Source organism: Phascolarctos cinereus, unplaced genomic scaffold (assembly GCF_003287225.1).
Source record: "Phascolarctos cinereus isolate Bilbo 61053 unplaced genomic scaffold, phaCin_HiC Scaffold_5;HRSCAF=322, whole genome shotgun sequence".
Classification (NCBI taxonomy): domain Eukaryota; kingdom Metazoa; phylum Chordata; class Mammalia; order Diprotodontia; family Phascolarctidae; genus Phascolarctos; species Phascolarctos cinereus.
This window is the reverse complement of record NW_027555958.1, coordinates 93,025,654-93,050,449: the sequence shown is the minus strand read 5'-3', so window position 1 is coordinate 93,050,449 and position 24,796 is coordinate 93,025,654. Positions and strand designations below refer to the sequence as shown.

The following is a 24,796-nucleotide window of genomic DNA, read 5'->3' as shown; positions in this document are numbered from 1 at the left end:
CAACCCAGAACTGGGTATTTTGCCCGGAGTTGACAAACAGTGCCTGGTCCTATGCCCAGCGCTGCAGGGCTCCCCTATAATCTCTTCCTGACCAGTTGCCCAGTGCCTTTACTGCTTCTTTGGTAAGAGCTCCTGGAGCCATTGATACTGTTGCTGCTGCTAGGACAGCCGCTTCCAAGACCCACAGCTGTTGCTGCTGCTGTGTGCATTCTGGGCTGGCCCCCACCCCAGCATCACAGATCTCTCTTCCAATCTCCTAAGTTGCCTTGGGCTGGAGAAATATCTTACCCTGACCTATTGTTAGCTACATCACTTTAAAGTTGTTTGGAAGGGAATTTTGGGAGGGTTTGGCTGGAATGCTTCCTCTACTTTACCATCTTGGCTCCACTTCCCCAGAGGCAGGTCTTGAGCCCATGAATGCCCTACTCTGAGGCCAGCTCTTAATCTACAGTTGTTATACTGGTTCCATCATGATACTTTATGTGAAGTAATGAATTTAAATAATAGTTACTAGTCAAATACAGTTAGTATTGTTATTTAGTTGCTAACAAAACATTAAAGAAAAAATTCTTGCACTATAAATGATCAGTTTGCATGACTTCAAGGGAAGCACTAAATAGAAAGGAAAGAAGTTTGGGTTTTTAAGGATATGGAATTTCATCATTTTAAAAATCTGTTGAAATTCAAATAGTGATCTGTGAGCATTTTATGCATTTCCTGAATGCTTGGTCCCAGATGTTTATGCTAACTTAGTTATTTGTGTTCCCTAGATTTCACTGCTTTGGTATTTTGGGGATAACCTTCTAAAACACTAAGGGCCTATGTTCTATGTGGTAAGGGAAATAAATTTATTTAGGCATTATTTTGTTATTCTCTAGACACACTGGATTCCCCAAATCTTAAGAGACTCTGAGAAGAGCAGCTGGTTCTAATTGCTTCTCATTTTAATGTGACTGGTTTGTACTTTGAAATGGGCACTGCTTCTCTGACTTAAATGGCATTTGATAGTCCTTAAAAGCTTAACTTCTTCCCTGGGAATCTGCGGCAGACTGTTAAGTGTCAAAGCAATTTAGAAATCAGTACAATGTCCTTTAACACTGAGTCTTCAAACAACGAACTATCCTAGAACCCACAAAAAATCATAGGTGAAGAATAGCTACTCAAGCTAGGCACTGGGGAAAATCAGGTTTGTGGGTAATACACATCTAACCTTCTCAATCTGCTCAGTACCATAACAAAATATATATGGCTCACCTAAACAGTCTTAATACATTGTTTGAAGCTTTAATGGCTTAAGCATACACTAAGACTTTTGGGACACCCTGTATAGAAAGATGCCCCAGTGAACTAAAAGAGTTAAAATACTTTCCCTAAGAGCATGCTAGTTCTTTACAACGCCAGTTTAAAGGACCCTAGGTAGACAATCTAGTCCAACTCCTGAATTTTACAGATGAGGCAAACAGGTCCAGAAAGGTAAAATTACTTACCTAAACACATACAGATAGTTAGTCAAAGAGTCAAAATATAGAGTTTCACTGTTAGGTATTTGTATAATAAATGGTATTTTCCCTCCTCCTCTAAATGGATATTTTAAGACAGCTACAAATCAAAACTCTTTTGTTACTGTTAATCTAGTTTTTCAAGCAATACAAATTGCCCAAATCTGCCATGACGTTATTTACTATGTGCCTGTATCACCAGAGGCAGTGTTGATGAAAAGAAAGTTAAACTTCACACAAGAGAAAGAGAAGAACCTCGATACGTAGGGAGCCAAAGGCTTTTCTTATGCCATCATCTTTTCATTTTCTCCTTTCTGACCTCGGCTTACTTTGGGTCGGCCTGTCTTTTACTTTGTCATTGGAAGCACCTCGAGGATAGGGTCAATATGTTCATTAATGTTACATCATTCATCCAGTGTATCTTATGCTTCAAGGACCTATGGTTTCATAGGTATGTGTAATCCCTCCAACAACTGTGGTTGCATCCACTAGAACTTAGCAGGTCTATCTTCTATAAGTTGTGTCCAAAATATGTATCACCTTGAGGCCAATCTGGTTATGGGCCTAATTTTAGCTAGACTGTTTCTTCAATTATGCAATCTGGCACTGGACCTTTAAATGTACACTATTAAAAAATAATAAACTTTTTAATTGAGTACTTTAACTTCAGGAATAGTCAAATAGCTACTGAGTAGCTTTCCAGCAGATTAATTGATTCCTTTTGATTTTTGATGCAATAAGGGTATTATTTAGGTCTTATTAATAAATGTTAAATTGAAGTGAAATAAACTTAGAAGTTGGTAAACTGTCTTTTATTAACATTGCTCTTCAGCCATTCAATATTAATCAGAACTGACAAAAGAGTGTTGACACAATACTTTTGTTAGAACACTGGCCCCTTAGGATACTTTCATTTTACTCTATAAGTCTCAATGTTCCAGTGATTTTTACAAAATAATATTGTCTTAGCATGTAAGTATTTGCTTTTACTGAGTTTACCTGAAAATACAGATATTATTATAATTTTTCACTGTAGAAATGTTCTAACCATACCATGCACGATCTTTTCTTTTTTTCTGGCTAGGCAATGGGGTTAAGTGACTTGCCCAGGGTCACACAGATAGTAAGTGTTATGTGTCTGAGGCCAGATTTGAACTCAGGTCCTTCTGAATCCAGGGCCGGTGCTCTATCCACTGCGCCACCTACCTGCCCCTACACATGATCTTTTGAAGATAAATTGCCATAGACCATTGCTTCCTTGTGATTTCCACTTTTATCCTCCATCTGAGCAAACATCAGAAATTTTGGCTTACATCATGATGGTTGCAAATAACTCAATTTGGGAAGGTGGGGTAGATTAGGCCTCAGGTGGATGTGCATTAGAGGCATCTTATCCATCCTTCTATCTTACAGAATATCTTACTAGTTAGGCACGTGAAAAATAGATGGGGGGCTGGGGCAGAGATGTCAGGATCCCAATGAATTGAGCATCATGGAATTGGTTTAATCCTGGTCTACACTGCTCCTTGCTTCTAAAACTTCCAAGGTCTAGAAAGCAGGCAATGATTAGTAGCGGTGAGTGATGACATTTACTGCTAGGCCATACTTTCAACTTTCTTGAGATCTATAGGGAAGCTATAGTGTCATTGCTTCTGCTTTTACTTCTCAGCCCTATGTCCCCCTTTCAGACAGGCCAGGGTTTGGGGCCTCCTTTCTCTTTTCCTCCTTTTGTCCTATGTTGGATAATGAGAATTTTCGTCAGTCCTGAGAACAGGATATCGGAAAGCAACAGCCACAAAACTAAATCCTTAAGGAAGATAAATATGCCGGGCTTAGAATATTGTCCTAGGAAACACGGAGTATAGTTGGATGGGTGGGATCCCAGGTGACCCTGTGTCCTTTCTTCCACAGATTACCTTCTTTTGGTTTTCTTATGGCTGCTGCCTACAAGACCACTTTATTTTGCTTTTTCAGTACAATGTTAAAAGGGAATTTAAAAATAATGCCCATTTAGGCAGTTACTGGTAATCAATTAAAAATGTTTTATATTCAGAAGCACCTTCTACTGAATCTAAAAGTTGTCAGGATCTGCTGAATAGTTTTATTTATTGTGCATTCTAAGTAGGTTAAAAATGCTTTGAATAAGGGAGGAAAAGTGCTAAAATTTCCACACTGTACATGTACATCTAAGGTGCTTTCTTGAAGCATTCTGGGTCTTCTCAGGACCTACTTCATTAGTAAATTTTTTTTTTAGTAGTTAAAGAGAACAAAACACATTTTTCAAAATACCAGCATAACATGGCATATGATGGGCCCTGGAGTGAGGAACACTTGCATTCAAGGTCTGAATCTTAATTTTTTAGCACCCCCGGAAGCCACCTGAGATTATATATAAGTTGAAGACCGTACAAGTCTGTGTTGGTGGAATCATTTTCCCTACACTCACAGAAATAGAGAACTGGACCAAACAAGCAACAAAAAAGAGAAAAAATAAAAAGAAATGTCAATGCCATGGCCAGGAGTATAATTTTTTACGTTGAGCTTTCTTTAATTTTGGAATGAGCAAAAGGTATATTATGGTTTTTCTCATTTAGATATGAAAATCATAATGTTAAAATGGACATTAAATGAAGAGAGCATGGTAACTGACTGATTCACCAACCACAAAATATAAATCTTTACTTTTTTCTTACCCTTCCCCCCCACCCAAGACAATCTTCACAGTAAGTAGCTGAGTCCAGAAAACTGCTGTTGAACCTTTTCTTTTCCCAAAGCATGACAAATGCTCTTCTTGAATGAAGGTCTCCTGTGTAAGGACAGAGACATAAAATCCATAAAAATTTCACTTAAGGGAAGGCGCAGTGATATTACTGAAATAAACTACTACATCACCCAAACCTGAGGTTCACAGTGGAGTGCCATAATGTTTTTCTGTCATCTTCCATATAAACCATTTTTCTGAAACATACTGAGTGATTAAAGCTAAAGGATGGAGTTCAATGGGAATATATCAATAAATAAGTAAAATGGGAGAGAAAAACATGAGTGATCTTTACATGAGTGCATGAAACATAGCATCCAATATAACTAATATTTCTCTAATCACAAATAAAAATGTTTACTGTTATCTTGATCTGCTATATTGTAGAAAAAATGCATACAAAGAATACATATATTTGTATAGCATACAGATATTATGCAAATAAGTATGAATCTTAGCTAATACTACCTAAGAAAAATAACAATGAGCATTTATTAAGCTCTTACTATAGGCCAGACATCATACCGGGGATGCAAAGAAAAGCAAAAGAATAGTCCTCAAGGACCTTATAATCTAATGGAAATTAAAAAACCCCAACAACACAACTTTCTGTTATTAGTCTTAAAGATAATTTGGTATGCTAGCATATCACCTGTAGAAATGGATAATTGCATTTCTTCTTTACCCAAGTTTGTTCCCTCAATTTCTTTTTCTTGTCTTATTGCTATGGCAAATGAAGCTCATTCTCCCAAACATATGAAGCTGTGGTTGGGGGAACAGTAACAACAATCAATCTGAAAATCATTTACTGGTATATCTTCCTTTACTCAATGTGTGACCTGGAAAATTCAATTCAATAAACATTAAACTGGCACCTATCATGTGCCAGGCATTGTGTTAAGTGCTGAGGACAGCATCTAAAGACAAATGAAAGTTTCCTGTCCTCAAGGAGTTTATGTATTGCTAGATCAGGTGTTCTTAACCTGGAGTCTGTGAACTTTTATTTTTTTAGCATTTTGATAGCCATATTTCAATATTCTTGGCTTCCTTTGTAATCCTATATATTTTACGTATCTAAAAAAGTTATTCTGATTTGGGATCCACAGGCTTCATCCGGCTGTCAAGAGTTCTATGACACAAAAAAAGTTAACAACCTCTCTGCCAGGAGGATGCAAAACACACATAAGCAAATACAAAACAAGCGAAGCAGATAAATTTCACGGAGGGAAAGAACACTAACAATGGGGAGAATATGAAATTTTAGAAATCAAATTGTTTTCCTCTTGTTTTGCATTATAATTTTATCAAACTTTATCTTCATTTCTGATTGACCAGTATTTTTTTTTTAGCAGCATCCAATACTTGGGCCTTATAACCTTCTGTATTTGAAACTGTTATTTACCTTGAGTCTTAATAAGTACAAATTATTTATAAATAAATGTTTAAATACACATTCCAATGAAGTCTGCTTCTTTTCTTCCTTGCCACAGATTATGGCCTGGCAGGGGAAGTCAGCCTGTTCCTTGTTCCCCACTGTCACATACAGATGACTATTCTGCCAAGAATCAACAACCTCTCTCTTGAAATCCATGCCATACTACTCTTTCCAACCTCATTACAATCTGTAGTGATATGATTCTGGAAGAATGACAATACACTGATATCATATATGCCCATATATTCTTCTTTATAATAATGTTAAGTACATATACTTGATTGCTGGATTTTTTGTCCTGAGGGGGAAGGGCCTAACATGGGGCAATAAATACCATCACTCCGAGATATGGAAATAGTTGGAGCTTGTAGTTAAGAACACAGAAAAGTATCTGGTATCCATCCATCCTAAGGGTAGAATCAGTCAGCTCTACTTGGTTAATAAATAGGAAGCAAGGACAGGAGCACAAAGAAGTACAACTCCAGAATATGAGAGACATTAAAGAAAAAGAAATTGAGAAAATATAATACAGAAGAGAGTCAACTAAAACATTAACTTAAACAACTAATAACTTCAAAGTTGCAGGATATAAAATAAACTCACACAAATCACCAGCCTTTCTATGTAACACCAATAAAACTCAGCAGGAATAGAAAGAGAAACTTCATTTAAAATAACTACACAATGTATAAAGTACGTGGCAGTCTACCCGTCAAGATACACACAAGAACAAAACATTGTTTATAGAAACAAAGGCAGAGCAAAATAGCTGGAAAAAATATTAAACCATTCTTTTAAATTAATTAATTTATTTAGTGCCATACCAATCAAACTACCAAGGGATTACTTCATAGAACTAGAAAAAAATAAGGAAATTCATATGGAAGCACAAAAGGCCAATAATTGTGGGAAAAATCATGAAAAAAAAAAGTCAGCCGGAAGGGGTTTAACAGTACCAGATCTCAAATGCGCTACAAAGCAGAAATTCTCAAAACAACTGGGTACTCTTTAAAAAACAGAGAGGCAAATCAGTACAACAGATTAGGTAAACAATAGTCAGAGTAAACAAATGCAGGAGCCTAGTGTTTGATAAACCTGAAGAATCTGGTACTGGGGTAAGAACTCACTATGTGACAAAAACTTCAAGGAAAACTGGGCAGCTGCCTGGCAGAAATTGGCTTTAGAACAATACTTCACACCTCATACGAAGACAAGCTTTGTTGTTTAGTCAACCAGTCGTTTCTGGCTCTTTGAAATGCCATCTGGGATATTCTTGGCAAAGATACTGGAGTAATTTGCAATTTCTGTCTCCAGCTCATTTTACAGATGAGGAAACTGAGGCAAAGAAAGTTAAGTGACTTGCCCAGAGTCACAAAGCTAGTAAATGTCTGAGGTCATATTTGAACTCAGGTCCTCCTGACTCCAGGGCTGGGGCTCTATCCACTGTGCCACCTAGCTATCCTGGGACAAGATATAAATGGATATGTGACCTACATACAAAAGGTCACATCATAGGCCAATTAGAGGAACACAGAAGAAATTACCTTCCAGTTCTACGGATAGGGTAGAGTTCATGACCAAACAAGAGACAAAGAGGATCATATCAGATAAAATGGATAATTAGGATTATTTAAAAATTTAAAAGATTTTGCAAAAACAAATCCAATACACCTAAGATTAGAAGGGAAACAGTTAACATAAGGGGAAAAATATTTGCATTAAGTCTCTTTGATAAAGGTCTGACATTCACACTTATTAAGACCCCATTCCACAACTGATAAATAGTCTAAGGATATGAACAAGAAGTCGTCAAGGGAAGAAACTCAGGTCACCTAAGGCATACCAAAAAAATGCTCCAAATAGCAAATGATTAGAGAAATGCGAATTAAAGCAGTTCTGAGGTTCTACTTCATAGTCTGTCAGACTGGCAAAGATGACAAAGAAATATAAATGACAAATGTTAGAGGGGCTTTGGGAAAACAGGCACACATGTACTGTTTGCAAAGCTATGAATTAGGCCAACAATTCTGAAAACAATTTGAAATTGTGCCCCAAAAGTTACTGAACAGTACATACTACTGCTAGGGTAATACCCCAAAGATATCAAAGAAAGAGGAAAAAGTCCTCTATGTACAAAAATATTTATAGCAGCTCTTTTTGTGGTGGTAAAGAACTGAAAACTAAGGGGATGCCCATCAATTGGGGAACAGTTGAACAAACTATGGTATATAAACATAATACAATATTATTTGCTCTAAAAAATGGGGAAAAAAGAGTTTTATAGAGATCTGGAAGACTTGTACAAATTGATTCAGAGTGAAATGAGCTGAATCAGAAGAGCAATTTTTACTATAATATCAAATTGTAAGAAAAAACAATTCTGAAAAACTTAACAACTCTGCTCAATTAAATGATCAGTCACGATTACAGATGACTGAAAAAGAAGGATGCTGCCTATCTCTTGACAGAGGGATGATGGACTAGTATGCAAAATAAGAAATACATTTTTGGATATGGCCAATGTGGGAATTTGTTTTACTTGGCTATACTTATACAGGGGTTCTGATAATTTGTTTTAAAATTTTCAGGGGGTGAGGGGCTGGGATGGATGGGAGGAAGAAAAAAAATACTTGTTAATTGAAAAAAAAATTTTAATACAAAAATTTTTTGCTTCCAAAAAACAAAACAACCCCAAATATCACTGACAGTATCTCAACAGTCACATCTGTCAGTTCTTTTAACACTTCAAGGCATAGTTCATCTGGGTCAGGTAACCTGAATTTATCAAAGGCAGCTTAGGTACTCTTATAATCTTCTTTATATTGAGTATCAACTCTCTTAGAAGACATTTTTTGGTATGTCCTTTTTAGTTTAAAGTTCATTCCCCTTGGCAGAGGAAACAGAAGCAAGATGAGAATTGAGCCATCTGGCTTCAGTTATCATCACTCCAACTCTCCCAAGTAGCAACACTATCTCTTCCTTTGATCCTCCTTTTACTTGGAAGTAGGAAAACATTTCTTGTTATCCTTAGCTTTCCTCTCCCGCTGAAGATCACCAGCTCAACCCAAGCTTGAGAATTTAGCATACGATTCTTGGAAGGGTTCCCTGCTCTTGCTCCCATCTTACACACACACCTTTGTAAAATCTAAGTTGGTCGGTGATTTCTCTTTACATTTATAGGTCTCTTCAGATGTTCCTACTCCTCCCTCCTTCCCTGGCTGCCCCCACCACATGCTTTCTCACTCTCTATGAAATGGTGCTAGCTGGGTCCACTAGAAATTTATGCTCATACTCTCACTGCATTGCCATTGTACATTTCTGCACCTCCTTTTCTTCACCTTGTATTGACTTTTTTATAAGGTTTTATTGATGACTTTTGTTTTTATATCATAGTCAATTCTGAATAAGTTCCCTCCCCTACCCAGTGAGCTTTCCTTTTCAACAAAGGGGGGGGGGGAAGCTAAATAGTTAAGCGAAACCAACTCTGATTGCTAACACATGCAATATTCTAGAACCATAGTCCCCTACCCCTATAACAACAACAAAAAGCACATCCTCTCAGGCAAAGGCCGGTCATTACAATTATAGAGTTTTGTTTCTTTTCATTTACACTGTTGTAGTCTTTGTTTTACATTATTTTCCTAGATCTATTTACTCTTATGTCAGTTCGTGCAGGTCTTTCCTATGGATATAGCACACTCCCCCTGACATAGTTTTTTTAAACCTTTTCCTTCCTTTCGGAAGTCTCCCTCTTTAACCTTCATCCTTCTCATTAAATGACCTCATCTCCTACTTCACTGAAAAGACTGAGGTTATCCAAAGTGAGCTCCTAATTATCTTATCTAGAACTCAAAATCCAGTGTCTTTTCCCATCCTCTCCTTCTCTTTGTTCTCACAATAATCTTCCAACAGTACCCTGGACCTTACTGTTTTCCTTCTTTTCTAGGACCTTGGACTACTGATGATCTCCCATCTTTTTCATTTTCAATCTCTGCCTCTCTACTAGATTTTCCCTCCTTATGCCTATAAACATAGGTAACATACCTTATACATACCACATAAACATACCTTATTTTCTCTATCCTAAACATACCTTCCCTTGACTATGCTACCCTGTCCAGCTACCAACCCAACTCTCTCCTTTTATTGCATTACCAAAATTCTCCAAAGAGCATTCTCTATTTTCTGCTTCCGTTTTTTCACCTTCTACTCACTCCATAATCTACTCTCTTTTCTGGCTGCATCTTCAACAACTCTACTGAGATCTTTTCTTGAAAGTCCTCTTCTAATGACTACACCCAACAGGTAGTCATCCTCCCTTGATCTTCCTTGCAGTTTTTCACACTATTTAGCACTTCTTAAAAAAAAAACCCACCCCAATTCTTCCCTTCTCCAAAGCCAAACAAATTTCTTTAGCTTTCGTGACACTGTGTTCTGTTTAGTGAAGTTCTATTCTTCAAGTCTAAATATATCTCCTCTGTAAACTGATGAAAATAATCTAATCTCTCTTAAACAGCATGACAAAGTTAAAACAAAAACAATGACTATTAGGAACAGGGTTTGAATTCTAGCTCTAGGATTCAACATTTCCTAGCTGTATAACTGTGGTCAAGTGACAATACCCTGAGTTAGTCTGTTCATTTATAAAATGGGGATAATACTTGTAATATCTCATAGAGTTGTGAGGAGAGTGCTTTGTAAACCTTAAGGCATTATGTAGATGTGAAGTTATTATTGTTGTACTTCTTACATCTCTAGCACTTATTACATTTTGCCTTGTTTTGTACCCGATTAGGAGTTTTTGAACACAGGCAACAAGTTTAATAATAATATGTATTTCACAGAATCATACATTGGAAGAGACCTTAGTGGTCATCTAATCTAAACCTTTTATTTTACAGTCACAGAAACCCAGGTCCAAAGAGGTCAAGTCACTTGCCCAAAGTCCCAGTGGTAGAAAGAGTCAGGACGTGAACCTAGTGGATCTGATTCTAAATCTAGAGCTCTCTGCAGGATATCTTTCTGCCTTTTAATTACTTTTGTGTTCCTCACAGAGCTTGGCAGAGTGCTGTACACACAGTACGTCAATGAACACTGAATTCTACTGAAGTCAGAAGCCTTGGGCACAACTCCACTTGGAGGTGTAGTGGGAGTGCCAACCAACACCTGAGGGTGTGCCACTGGGGCTACAGATACATGTTGGGTATGACTGGTTTTTAAACACTTTCAGCCCTGCTTGTGAAGAGTTTTCCTATGCATTTTTTGAGGGGTAAAATATGTCCACTTCTTCTGATGTGGGTTTTTGAATGACAAATTATAATAGTTATTAAAAAAAACCCAACCAAATATTTTCAACAACGTACCAATCTACAGGATATGTTATCATACCCTATAACCCTCAAAGGGAAGAATAAAAATATCAGAATAATCCTAGAGCTGAGAGATTATTAAGCCAACTTCATTTTAAATATGAAAACTTCCTGAAGCTTCTCAGACAAAAGTCAATCAACAGGCATTTATTAAATACTTCCTACGTGCCAGACACTGGGCTAAGCACTGGGGATACAAAGAAAGGTAAAAACAGTCCCTGCCCACAAGGAGCTCATTTTCTAATGGGGAAGACAATATGCAACAGCTACATACAAACAAGCTACGCACATGGTAAATTAGAAGTATCTCAAAGGGAAGGCACTGGCATTAAGGGGGTCCAGGAAAAGCTTCCTGTAAAAGCTGGTATTTTAGCTGAGCTTGAAGGAATCCAGGGAACCCAGAGGGTGGAGATGAGGAGGAGAGTATGGAAGGGCTACTCAGGAAGACCAGGAAGCTATTCTAATGATGAAGAAAACCCAAAATATATCACTGAAATTTTTAAAAAATCAATCAAAAACCAATTTAAAGCCTTGTGTTCTTTTTGTATGCCTGCGCATTCAGGATTATTTCTTCCATTTAAGATGGATGGGTAGGTATGATTTTGCTCCATGTGGTAACAAATCTTGAGTTCAATTTTCAAAATCTATTTCAAGGTTTCCCTCCATATTATGTGGCAATATTACAGTATTTACAAATACTGAAAATGGAAATGATATACTCTGAGAACCTGGACTCTTTATGTGTGTTGAGGACTGACAGGGTCAAAGGGACACAGAATTTTGTTTGTCTGCATTTGTTTCACTACTTGATTGTACAAGAGATCCACATCAACACGTAATCTTCAAAAAGCGTCTGCTTCTTAACACCAAAATGAATTTGGATGAGGTGACAGCTTTCTCTTAGCTGAATTTATCGGGAAAATATTGCAGTTAACCTGGATTACCTAATATTGGAATTTGAAACTCTAAAGCAATGGTTGACAAACCTTTTCTGTAAAGAGCCAGATAGTAAATATTTAAGACTTTGTGGGCCTAGAGGCAAAAAAGAGATAATATTTAGGTACTTATGTAACAAAAGAGAAAATAAATTCTCACAAATGGAATAGGAAATCAAATTACATTGTGATGACGAAAAGTAAACTGAAAACAAACAGCTCTTTGTTTCTACTGAGGTAGAAAACTTCATATAACTTTGTTTTAAAAACATAGAAATCTCTTTACCCACACTAATTAGACATTAGTTGAATTTTACTGGTTTAAAGACCACATTCTTTCTTTGTGTATTACTGGTTATGATAAAACTGTCTAATCAGTCATTGGTTATTCTGATTCACTTCAATAATTCCAAAGGAATGAATCTTCACTTAGAATATGAAAGCATACTTTGCCCACTCTGACTCATTTCAAACACAGACTTGATACTTTGTTTAAAATGTTGCAGAACAGTGATTGCTTATATTATAACTGTTAAGATTAAAATTGAAACTCTGGATGATGTTAGTATTAGAAAGATCCAATTGATGTTAAAGCTTGGAATAACAGATATTGACAACATTGTTATCAGTAGCAATACCTTTAAAACTTAGGAATTGTTACCACTTCTAAATATGTGGTGCCATGTATGAATCTACAATTTACTTTTTGTGAAATTAAACATAAATGAATGTTTATTACTCAGCTGTTTGTTCTTCTAAAGCAGTTTAATAAAATACATAGTTCCAAACACACTATTATGAACCAAATCTCTTTTAGAAGTAAATCAGTTAACAACACTCATTTCACCAAGTATGTATAATTGTTATAGAATATGTTAAATAAGGGGAACTTAGAAATTCCTATACTGTATCATTTCTGTTGTTCTTTCCGCTTTACACAATGCCTCTTCAGTAATTTCTGAATTTATGAATGTAATGCAATTATAGCATAAATGTCAATCTTTTTAAATCGTTAAGTTTCTAAACTATTCTCAGTCATCATCTCTTTGTACTATTTTTCTTTACCATTAAAGCTATATTGTGGCCTCAGATACTTACTGTGTGACCCTGGGTAAGTCACTTAACCCTTATTGCCTCCAAAACCAAAATACACACATACACACACACACACACACACAGAGCTATATTGATCATATGCAACATAAGACCAGGAAATTCTGCTGATAGCTCTACTTCATCAAAGAAAATGTAATAAACTCCTTTTCTTCTCCCACTGATTCACAGGGCTGTTAGAGCTGATGGTACCTCATTTGACAGAGGAGGAAATGGAAGCTCAAGGAAATTGTGACTTATCCTAGTTCACTTAGCTCATTTATGGTTAAGTCTGAATCCTAACCTAGCTCTTCCCAGCAATACAATGATCTAAGACAAGTCCAAAAACACTCATTATGGAAAATACTAACCACATCCAGAGTCTGAATGCAGATCAAAGCATACTATTTTCACTTTTTTTAGTTTTTTCTTTCTTACAGTTTTTCCCTTTTGTTCTAATTCTTCCTTATGATTCTTCCTTGTGATTGACACAAATTTAGCATTGATAGTTCAATGGATCCATGATCTCATCAATGTGAATATGCCTCTCAACCAAATCAATCGTGATACTTGTTCATGTCCTTATCTTTTCTAAATGTCATTTTTTCCATATAAAATCAAGTTACAACACAGTAATGTAACACACAATATGATATGTATATATTCTTTGCGGGAGTTTATCTTTTCAATCGCCAGGAAGACAATGAGTATTGGATGAAACTGAAATGGAATCTAGTCCAAGGTTATGTCTCAGAGACTTTTAGAGAGGAAATTATAGCTTTATGGAAGGCTTACCTATGTGATCCATTTGGGATTTTCCAGTTATTTGAGGTTTTCATTAACTGCCTCAATACAAAGAGCTATTTTTTAAGAATATATGCCTATTTTAACATGGAAACTGCAATTACCTATACTATGTTATTCAAAAACTCATTTCAGATAACTAAGGGGAATACGTAGATAGTAACTCTTAGCTTGTCACCTTATTGGCCATGGATTTTATCTGCAACTAGAACCCTGGTTAATGATTAGACTGCATGAAATTTTCTCACAGAGTTAGCAGTTAGAAAGGAGAATTTGTATTATAAGGTAGATATTTCCTTCTGGTTCTAATTGCACAGTAAATGGGGCAGCTAGGTGATGTAGTGGATACAACACCAGGCCTGGAAGAAGGAAGACCTGAATTCAAATATGGCCTCACACTCTTATCAGCAATGTGACCTTGGGCACGTCACTTAAATGAGCTAGAGAAGCAAACGGCAAACCACTCTAGCATATTTCCCAAGAAAATTCCAAATGTCATCACAAAGAGTTGGTCACAATTAATCAGCTAAACAACAACAAATCTTACATTAATTTGATCTTGAGTTGCCTAGGTAAGAAGACAGAACTGAAGATATAACCCTAGAAGTTATCTGCATATAGTTTATAGTTAAAACCATGGAAATGCATAATAATAACGACAAAAAAACCCATTTATTTAGTGCTTACAATATACCAGGAACTGTGCTAAGTGCTTTGTAATTATTATCCTATTTGATCCTCACAACAGCCCTGAGAGGTAGGTGCTATTATTGTCATCCCTATTTTACAGTTGAGGAAACTGAGGCAAACAGAGGTTAAGTTATTTGCCCAAGGTCACACAGCTAGGAAGTGCCTGAGGCTTTGTTTCAGTTCAGGTGCTCCCGACTGCAGGCCTGATACTGTATTCACTGTGCCACCAGAAGAACTCTGTGAGGCTAAGAATGCGGAGAGAGAAGAGTAAAGAGTCAAAACCTGATGCTGAGGAGCAGGAAGGAGAGAGAGAGAGAGAGAGAGAGAGAGAGAGAGAGAGAGAGAGAGAGAGAGAGAGAGAGAGAGAGAGAGAGAGAGAGAGGGAGAGAGGGAGGGAGAGAGGGAGGGAGAGAGGGAGAGAGGAGAGGGAGAGAGGGAGGGGGAGGGGAGAGAGGGAGAAAGAGAGGGAGAGAGGGAGGGAGAGAGGGAGGGAGAGAGAGAGAGAGGGAGAAAGAGAGGGAGAGAGGGAGGGAGAGAGAGAGGGAGAAAGAGAGGGAGAGAGGGAGGGAGGGAGGGAGAGAGGGAGAGGGAGAGGGAGAGAGAGAGAAAGGGAGAGAGAGAGAGAGAGAGAGAGAGAAAGGGAGAGAGAGAGAGGAGGGAGAGAGAGAGAGAGAGACAGAGACAGAAACAGAGAGACACAGAGAGAGGGAGACAGAGAGACAGAGACAGAAACAGAGAGACACAGAGAGAGAGAGGGAGACAGAGAGACAGAGACAGAGAGACAGAGACAGAAACAGAGAGACACAGAGAGAGAGAGAGGGAGACAGAGAGACAGAGACAGAAACAGAGAGAAAGAGAGAGAGAGGGAGACAGAGAATTTCTTAAGCACTTACTATGTTCCTGGCACTTTGCTAAGTGCTGCAGATACAATGAAAGGCAAAGACATTCTCTGCTCTCAAGGAACAGGTCTAACAGGGAGACAAAATGCAAACAACTATATACAGAGAAAAACAGAAACAATCTTTGACTTTAAGGAGTTCATCTTTCTCATGGGGCAGACAAGGCGCAATTGACTATATACAAATGACATAGTCACAGACAGAAGGCACTAGCATTGAGGAGTTCTGGGAAAGGCTTCTTGCAGAAGGCAGGATTTTTAGCTGATTTGAAAGATGCAAATATAAGCGAGGGAGGAAGCTGACATCCTACTAGGAAAGACAGCACCTAAGAGGGAGTGGGTGGGGTGTGAGGGAGCTGAGCGGCAGCAGAAAGGCCTGGTTCTAGGAAGATAAAGCAAAGTCTTACCTATCAGACCCTGGTGTCCCCAAGGTGTTCCAGGTTCCAGGCAAAGGAAATTGGAAGCTGGCTAGAAAAAAAGAGGCAGCAAAGGAAACAAAGGAGGTATTTGAGGCTTGAGAACCAGAAAAGTGTAGCATCATGGAAATCAAGAGAAGAGCTAGTTTCCAAAGGGGGAGAGGTAAACAATATTATAAATGAGAGACTATTTATTCACTTAACCACTTGACTATACTAACCCTTTAAAAAACAACTTGCCATGGTGCAAGTGTCAATTATTTGGGTTCTTTAAACTCAATCTACATGCAAAATATTAAATACAACACATATATTACATAAAGTCTATCTGGAGGTTTTTGTTTTTTAAATGTTTTACCTTTGTAGAACAGGCAATAGTGGTAATACATACAATAACAACACCTGACATTTCTATTGCACTTTAACATTTACAAAGGGCTTTCCATATACTACCTAATTTGATTCTCACAATAAGCCTGTGAGGTAGCAACCACATACAGATATTACAACAGCAGCTTTTATTATTCCCATTCTGGGAGAAGGCAGGGTCTAGACCTGTGATTTCATCAGTGTAGGATACTCCTGGTGAAGTTTCCTCTAGCAAAGCAAATCAGTAACTGCTCTGCAACTATTTTTGAGTTGCCCAGGGCACTAAACGTGCCAGTAGGTGTCAAAGCTAGCCTGATTCTGAGGTTAACCATTTGTCCACACTGCTTCTTATCCCCATTTTACAGATGAGGAAACCTAGGCTCAGAGTGGTAATGAATTGTGCATTGTCACTAATTTAGTTAATATCAAGTCCCAGGCTCTTTCTGCTTTGCCATGAAGCCTCCTTAGTGTAGGCTTGTATCACAAATCCAAAATGAATACTGGAAAACCTGACTTCCAAATTGTCTGAACTTCTAGAGAAGTTTTGGTAGTTCTCTTTACATGTTATCTAGAGTAAATACCCTTCTGCCTACAGCTTGATCCATTATTTGGAGCCAGTCTGTCTAATTTGGGAATTATCCAATTTTCTTCCTTCCTTTATATGTTCTTTCCTTTGTCTAATTCACAACTTATTTGCACCTCTGCCATAGAATAAGCAAAGGAAAACTAACTTATTGTTTATAAATTTTAATTATAATTCTTTCTCTCTCATTAATATGAGTAATAAAAAAAATTAGCACCATATGCCTGCAGTTAAATGTTCAGTTGGGTAGTTGTCTCAAGAACTTTTTAAGTGTTCTAGAAACAGGGAGATTAGGAGAAAGACCCATGGGAACAATTATATTATAATTAGTATTTCTCATTTGGTAAAACAAGCATTTTACTGACTGATAAATGTTTAAGTGGTTCTACTTAGATTAAGGATATAACACAAATAAAGGGTTTTCACTATGATGACTGCAGTCCTACTACATTTCAAACTGCACAGACTAGTTATTCCTAGCCCAAGTGTCTCCAGTTCATCTTTTGTGGCATAACTCTCAAAACAAAATTAATTTTAATTCACCTTAATTTAAAAATAAGGTTGGAAATTACTAATATTGGCAGCCTCTACTTAGCCATCAGCTTAATCTTCCTAAAACATAAGTCTTACCATGTCACCCTCCTGTTCAATCAACTCCAGTGACTCCCTATCACCTACAGGATTCAAATGTAAAATTCTCTGTCATGTTAGCTGTTAAAATACTGATGCTATAATATAAATTTTTCTTCTGATTCTGCTTATTTAACTGCATCAGTTCATACAAGTCTTTCTGTGTCTTCTTGAAATAATCTTTTTCCTTATTTTTTTAATAGCACAGCTGTATTCCATCACATTAATATACCACAATTTTTTCAGTCATTCCCCAAATGATGGTCTAGAAACCAGGGGGATGCCTCAGCTACCACTGTGCAAACTCTGTTTCTGTTTCCTCTCTGTCCATGCCCTTATTCAACCAAGCCCTTCTGCCACTCACCCCCAACATCATATTCCAGATCCACCTACCCTTTCCACTGTATTCTCTGGAATGTCATAATTAAGAAATGTGCTTTCATCTAAATCCTTTCCTTTCACACTCTTTCTATCTTCTTGCATTCAAGGAGAACTGGCTCCCTCCTGATAATACTGCATCCCTGGCCACCCTTTCCAGCCCTAGTTACAGTTTCACTCATAGTTCTCTTCCTCTCTGGTACTAGTGGGGAAGGTGGAATACTCCTTGCTACTCACTGCCACTCCAGACTTTCCATCTACCAACATCTACCTTTCCTCCTTTGAGGTTCATTCAATATACATTTAAGAGACAATCAAGATTCTGCTGGTTGTTGTCTACAGACCTCTAGGACACTTCCCAATACCTTCTTTCATACTAGGGGACTTCAACATACATATCGAAACTCCCTCAAAAATCTTAACCTTCCAGTTCCTCAATTTACTCATTTTTATTACCTTCACTCTACCTCAGCTACACACAGAGATGGTTACATGATTAATCTTACAACTACCCACAAATATTCCACTTCTATGTTTATGAACTCTGAAATAGTGACATTTTATCACTATCTTTCTTTCTACCCTACAGCTCCTAACCCTGTTCTTCACCCTTCCTGTGACTTCCAATCCTTCCACCCTTTGGTTCTTTCCCAGGCCATCAACCCTGCACTGGCTACATTCTCTTCCCTTCCACATCTTGATCCCTTGGTGAACCCATTCAACTCTACACTATCCTTTATCTGGAGTCCTTTGACCCTTTATGCTATTGCCAATCATGCCCTGCTAAGATCCAAGTTTGGATTACTGCCACCATCTGCTGTATTCATTCCTATTCACGTGTGGATGAACAACACTGGACAAAATTTAAAAAAAAAAAAAACAAAACTCTATTAGCTGAGTCCATTACAAATTTTTGTTACATAATCTAAACTGGGCCCTCACTGTAGGTGATCTTTTTACACCTCCCTAATTGATTCACTATTCCACTTACCACATTGGTTTTTCCAAATCTTTTCATCCCTCCTCAAACTTCCCAAGGCTCTCCTCATCCTACCCTCTCAGCTGAAAGTCTTGTCTCATATTTCACTGAAAAAAAAAATGAGGCCATTTGATGAGAGTTCCTCATCTCACCTCACTCACATCTTTTACCACTGTCTCCTACTTTCACCACCTCACATGACGAGGTGTTTCTTCTCCTTGCCAAGGCTAACTCCTCTACATGCACAAGTAATCGTGTTCCATTCCATCTTTTCTGGCAGACTGCCCTCTAAATCATCCCTACTCTCTCAAAATCTTCAATCTCTGCTGTCTAGTGGCTGCTTCCCTACTGTCCACAAACACATTCATGTTTTCCCATGACCAATCATCACTTGATCTATTCATCTCTGCTAGTTATCATCCTATATCTCTCTTCTCTTTTGTGGTTAAGTTCTTTGGAAAGGCTATCTACAATCAACACCTCCACTACCGTTCTCTTCAGTCTGTTCAAGTTACCAGTGATCTTGTAATTGCCAAATATGGTGTCCTTTTCTCAATCTCTTCCTTCTTGATCTCTCTACATCTTCTGACACTGTTAGCACACGTTCTACTCATTGATATTCTCTTCTCTCTAGGTTTTCATGACCTTTATCTACTTCTTCTCAGCCCTCTATGCTGGATCTTCATAAAGGTAATGCTTTCTAACAATGGATAAACACCATGTCTCAGTGCTGGGCCTTCTCTTTTCCCACTATACCATTTCATTTGGTGATCTCATCAGCTTCCTTAGTCTATGAAGATGACTTCTCAAATCTACTTATCCAGCCCTAACATCTCTCCTGAACTCTAGTATCACATCTCCAACTGCTTATTAGACATGTAGAACTGGACATCTGGAAGACATTTTAAACTCAACATGTCTCAAATTGACGCTATTATTTTTACCCTGAAGCCTTTCTCCCTTATAAACTTCCCTGTTACTGTCAAGGGAACAACCATCCTCCTATATTCCTCCTTCTTCCTAGGCTCCTAGCCTAGCAGTCATCCTGGATACCTTAGTCTCTCTGCAAAATCCAATCTGTTGCCAAGGATTCTCTGTTACCTTTGTAACATCTCTCATATTTACCTCCTTTTTTCCTCTGACACTGTCACCACCCTGCCATAGGCCCTCACCACCTGGACTATCAAAACAATCTGCTGCCACAAGTCTCTCCCCATTTCAGTCTACCCTTCATTCGGCTGTCAAATGAATCTTCTTCAAATGCAAGTCTGCCGCATCATCTCACTATTTAATCAACTCCAATGGCTCCCTATTGCTTCCAAGATCAAATATAAAGGCCTCTGTTTGGCTTTTAAAGTCATCCAAAACCCAGCCCTTTCTATCTTTCCCCTCTTACACCTCCCATGTACTCTGTAATCCAATAACACTGGCCTCCTTGTTGTTCCTTTAACACAACACTGCATCTCTTGATTCTGGTACTTTCATTGTCTGTCCTGAATGCCTGGAATCCTCTTCCTCCTATCTCCATGTCCTAGCTCTTGGTGCCTTCTAAGATTATCTCAAGTATTCTACATATATACACATATATATCTATATCTATAGCTATATCTATCTCTTCTTTGTATGTAGCTATTTGCATACTATTAGATTTTTTGCTCCTTGAGAGCAAGGAGTTTTTTTTTTGGAGGTCTTCTTTTGTATCCCCAGTGCTTATCACAGAGCCTGGCAAAGAGCAGGCATTTAATAAATGTTTGTTGACCAGCTGACAGTATCCTTCCCCTTTACTGACAACCACCTCATATAACAAATAATTTTTTAAAGAAAAAAAAAAAAAAAAATCAGCAAAAGTGATCAATATATCAATAAAGTGTAAAAGTATATTTAGTGTACCACATCCATGAAAACCTCCCACAACTACAAAAGACTGGAGGCAGTAGTATGATGATAAATGCTTAATAAGCAGCTCTTAAATTTAATCTGCATTATTAACATTCTCTTAAGTCAATAAACAAAACAATAATATAAGCCCTGATATACACCATTTGCCATTTCCAAGGTGTAAATGTCATGACAATTTAATAATCAGCTCTCACAAGCTGGTCTTAGCAGGCTCCAGGATACCCCCAGTATCTCTTACTGGGGGCCATACTTGTTCTTTGTAATTCTGAAACATTCCTGTTTGATCGTTTTGTGATTATTATGTTCTTTCACATTTTTGTAGTCATTGTGCCTGGTTTTAATTGATTCTGCTTGCTTCATTCCATCAGATTGTACAAATCTTTCCATGCTTCTCTATATTATGTGGTCATGTCAGTTTACATGTATTCTTGCTTTGCAATTTAAATAATGCAATACCTATTTAAATGATTTAGTAAATCACATTTTTTTGAACCCAGTAAAAATGTTAAAGGGCCTTTTTACTTTTTTTTTTAAATTTAGGACCAGAGAATAGCATTGATAAAGGGCCACTATTCTATTAAGAGAGCAGTTGATAGCTAACTGCTTCACAGATCTAGAATACAGCTATCCTTTATGTACCATGTTTCCCTGAAACTCACATAGACTAAGAAGAGTGGGGAGACCAGGAGCTGGATTAGCTGTGTACCTATGTCATTACTTGTACTAAAATTGACCCCAAAGTGAAGCCTCTTGGATGCAAAATAAAAATGGAAAAACTCAGACTACTTTATGTTTCAGGTGTTTATAATTGCTATTGGATTACATATTCAGTGACTTAAAATAATTATAAGGAAAAAAATGAGGAGTGACAGGTATTTTATCTAAGAGGCAAATAAGTATAAAACCCAAAAGCTGAATTATTTTTGTTGTGAATTTTTACAAAAGTATCAATTTAAATTAGGGGCAAAAACTTCACATGTTCATGTGCAGACAGATTCTATTTTTTAGCATTGTTCTTTTAGGCCTTCATTAAGCTATTTTAGAATGATCTATTCAAAGTTATTTTTAATAACTTTAAAATATATTTTCATTCATTTTAATGACATTTAAAAAGTCTGAAATGCAATTTTCATCAAAATTTTGTTTTCTTTTGTTGTCTAGCCTATTATTTGACTAAATGTTATACAAAAATGTTAAAAAATAACCAAATTATTGGCATACTGTTCACCAGTCTAGAGGAGATCATAAAAGAGAAAACTTATAATTTTGATTACAAAAAAATTGAAGAGCTTTTGCAAAAATAGAACCAATGCAGATAGGATTAGAATAACAGCTGATGAGAGGAAAAAAATCTTTGCATTAGATTTCTTTGATAAGGGTCTGATATCCCTTATATAGAGAGAATTAAGAGAACAGGTATAAGATCAAGAGCCATTCCTCAAATAATAAGCAGTTAAAGGACATGAACTTTTTTTAAATAAAGAATTACACACTATTAGCAACCATAACACTAATAAGAAAAAAGAAATCAAAACAACATTGAGGTCTCACCTCACATCTGGCAAATTAGCAAAGAAGATAAAAACTGGAAATATGCGATGTTGGAGGGTTTATGGAGACAGGTATACTAATTACACCATTGGTGGAACTTCCAACTGTTCTGGAAAGCTATTTGGAATGTGCTTTTTAAAAAAAGGTGACCATAAGAGTAAAAGTTGAAGGAAATGAAGAGGCTTAGCTTGAAGAAAAGGATAAGGGGCCTATGAAGGAAGGAAAGAAACAAGCACTTATTAAGCACTTACTATGTGTTAGGAACTATGCCAAGTGCTTTAGGTGCTATTCCTATTCCTATTTTATAGTTGATGAACAGAGTTTAAGTGACTTGCCCAAGGTCCCTCAGCTAGTAAGTGTGTGCAGCTGGATTTGAACTCAAGTCTTTACAACTTCCGGTCCAATGGTCTATCCATTGTGCCACCTCATGACAACTGTGAGGGAGATATTTTGTGTGTGTGTGTGTGTGTGTGTGTGTCTATAGCTATCTAGCTGCTTTTCACTTAGAATATGGAATGGATTTATCCTGTTTAATTTCAGATGACAGAATTAAGATGAATACGTGGCAATTACATGAAATTACATTTTATTTCAATTTAAAGAAGAACTTTATAACAATTAGATTTACCCAACAATGCTATTAGCTATCTCATATATCAGTGGGCTTCCAGTCACCATGGGTGTTGAGACAGAGGTTGAAAGAATATCTTTCAAGGAGTCAAGATGGCAGAGTAAGAGGAAGCAGTTGAGCCTAGCTCCCACTAGCCTTTCTCCACAATGATCTAGAAAACGTATCAGAACAAACTGTGATCAGGAAAGCCAAGAGAAAGTAACAGGGAGTTATTTTCCCAGCCTGAGCAGCCTAGGGTCTGTGAATAATGGGGACAGGGTCTGGCCAGAAGCATGAATGACATAAAATATTACAGGGTCCCAGGACACAAGAGCAAGAAGTCCCAGGGCCAAAAGAGAACTCAGGGGACCCCTGCACTAGTGCTGGATGCAAGAACAGGGGCTGTGGGGCAGCTCAGCTGCCCAATACCCAATTCTTGCTCACAGCCCCAAGATGGGGAGTGGTCACAAGTGTGAGCCCTAACTGTGCACCAAGAAAAGAAATAGAACTTGGTGGATCTGATCCAGGAACAGAGTCATGATTCAATGCTAACCTTTAGCCCTGAGTGCAACTGTGCAGTGGGATAACCGAAGCAGGAGCCCTAGAGCCAATGGGAGCTTATGGCACTACAGAACCTCTCCACGGGCCCACAATGACTGAGTTCTACAGCAGTCTAATGAAAGTACCAACCAAGCAGAAACAAACAGATTCATACCTGGGTTGGGAACTTGCAGAACTCACATAAGGAGGGTAGTGAACAGAACCTTCCCCAGATCACACCACTTTGGAGATACCAAAGGCTTGCAGGCCAAATTGACCCACGAAAGCAGTAAAGGACAGAAGCCCAGGCCAGACTCTCCCCACTAGACGTGTGCAGAGCCCAGTACTAATGTAAAATCCAAGAGTCAAGAATGGGAGAAGGGGAAAGGGAGAGGAAGAATGGGGAAAATTATCTCACATAAATGGGGGAAAGAAGTAGACATCTATATAACAAGGAGATGGGAGCGGAGGAATGGGCAACACTTGCATTTTATTCTTATATGAATATACATACATATATAAAACCATACAGAGTTGGGTTAAGAAATACAATTCACCTAAATGGGAAACATGTGGTAAAGGGGTAAAGGGGGGAAAAAAAGGTGGGCATAAGAAGGAGGCTAGATTAAAGGAAGGATTAGTCAGAAGCAAAACAATTTCTTAAAGAGATGAAAAAAAAAGACAGTATAAAGAGAAGAGGATACAGGGCAGTCATAACTGTGAATATAAATGGTATGAACTTACCCACAAAATGGAAGAAGACAGAAGGGATAAGAAACCAGAACACAACAAGAAACACACTTGAGACAGAAAGATATACACAGAGTTAAAATAAGGGGCTGGAGCACAATCAATGAAAAAAAAAGAGAAGGAAGGGGCTCTTTCTGATCCTAAACTATATTATAAAACTGCAATTGTCAAAATAATTTGGCACTGGTAAAAAATAAAGAGATTTATCAGCAGAACAGATTAGGTACACAACATATGGAAGCAAACAACTACAGTAGCCCAGTTTTGTTTTTTTAAATTAAGGAAATCAAGGTTAATTGACTTGCCCAAGGTAACATACCTAGTAAGTACCCGAGGTTGGATTTGAACTCTGGTCCTCCTAACTCCAGGGCTGATGCTCTATCCACTGCAACACCTAGCTTCCCCTTCCATCCTCTGCCTCCTCCCCCCAGTTTTTGATAAAATAAAAGATCCCAGCTACCGGAGCATGAACTCATTATTCATAAAAACTGTTGGGAAAACTGGAAAATAGTCTAGCAGAGTCTTGGTATAGGCCAACATCTCAAACCATTTACCAAAGAAAAGTACCAAATGTGTACATGATTTAGACATACAGGATAACATCATAG

General features: G+C 37.7%; 1 protein-coding gene across 2 annotated transcripts in view; it reads right to left on the bottom strand.

Annotated features, from left to right (window-relative positions):
• Positions 1 to 2,295: 2,295 nt before the first annotated feature.
• Positions 2,296 to 24,796, bottom strand: part of RSPH3 (radial spoke head 3) — a 94,712-nt gene continuing 72,211 nt past the window's right edge. For both annotated transcript variants that reach the window (XM_020986713.2, XM_020986711.2), the window contains one exon: positions 2,296 to 4,305. The gene's annotated coding sequence lies outside the window, so the exon portion shown is untranslated. The remainder of the gene's footprint in view (positions 4,306 to 24,796) is intronic.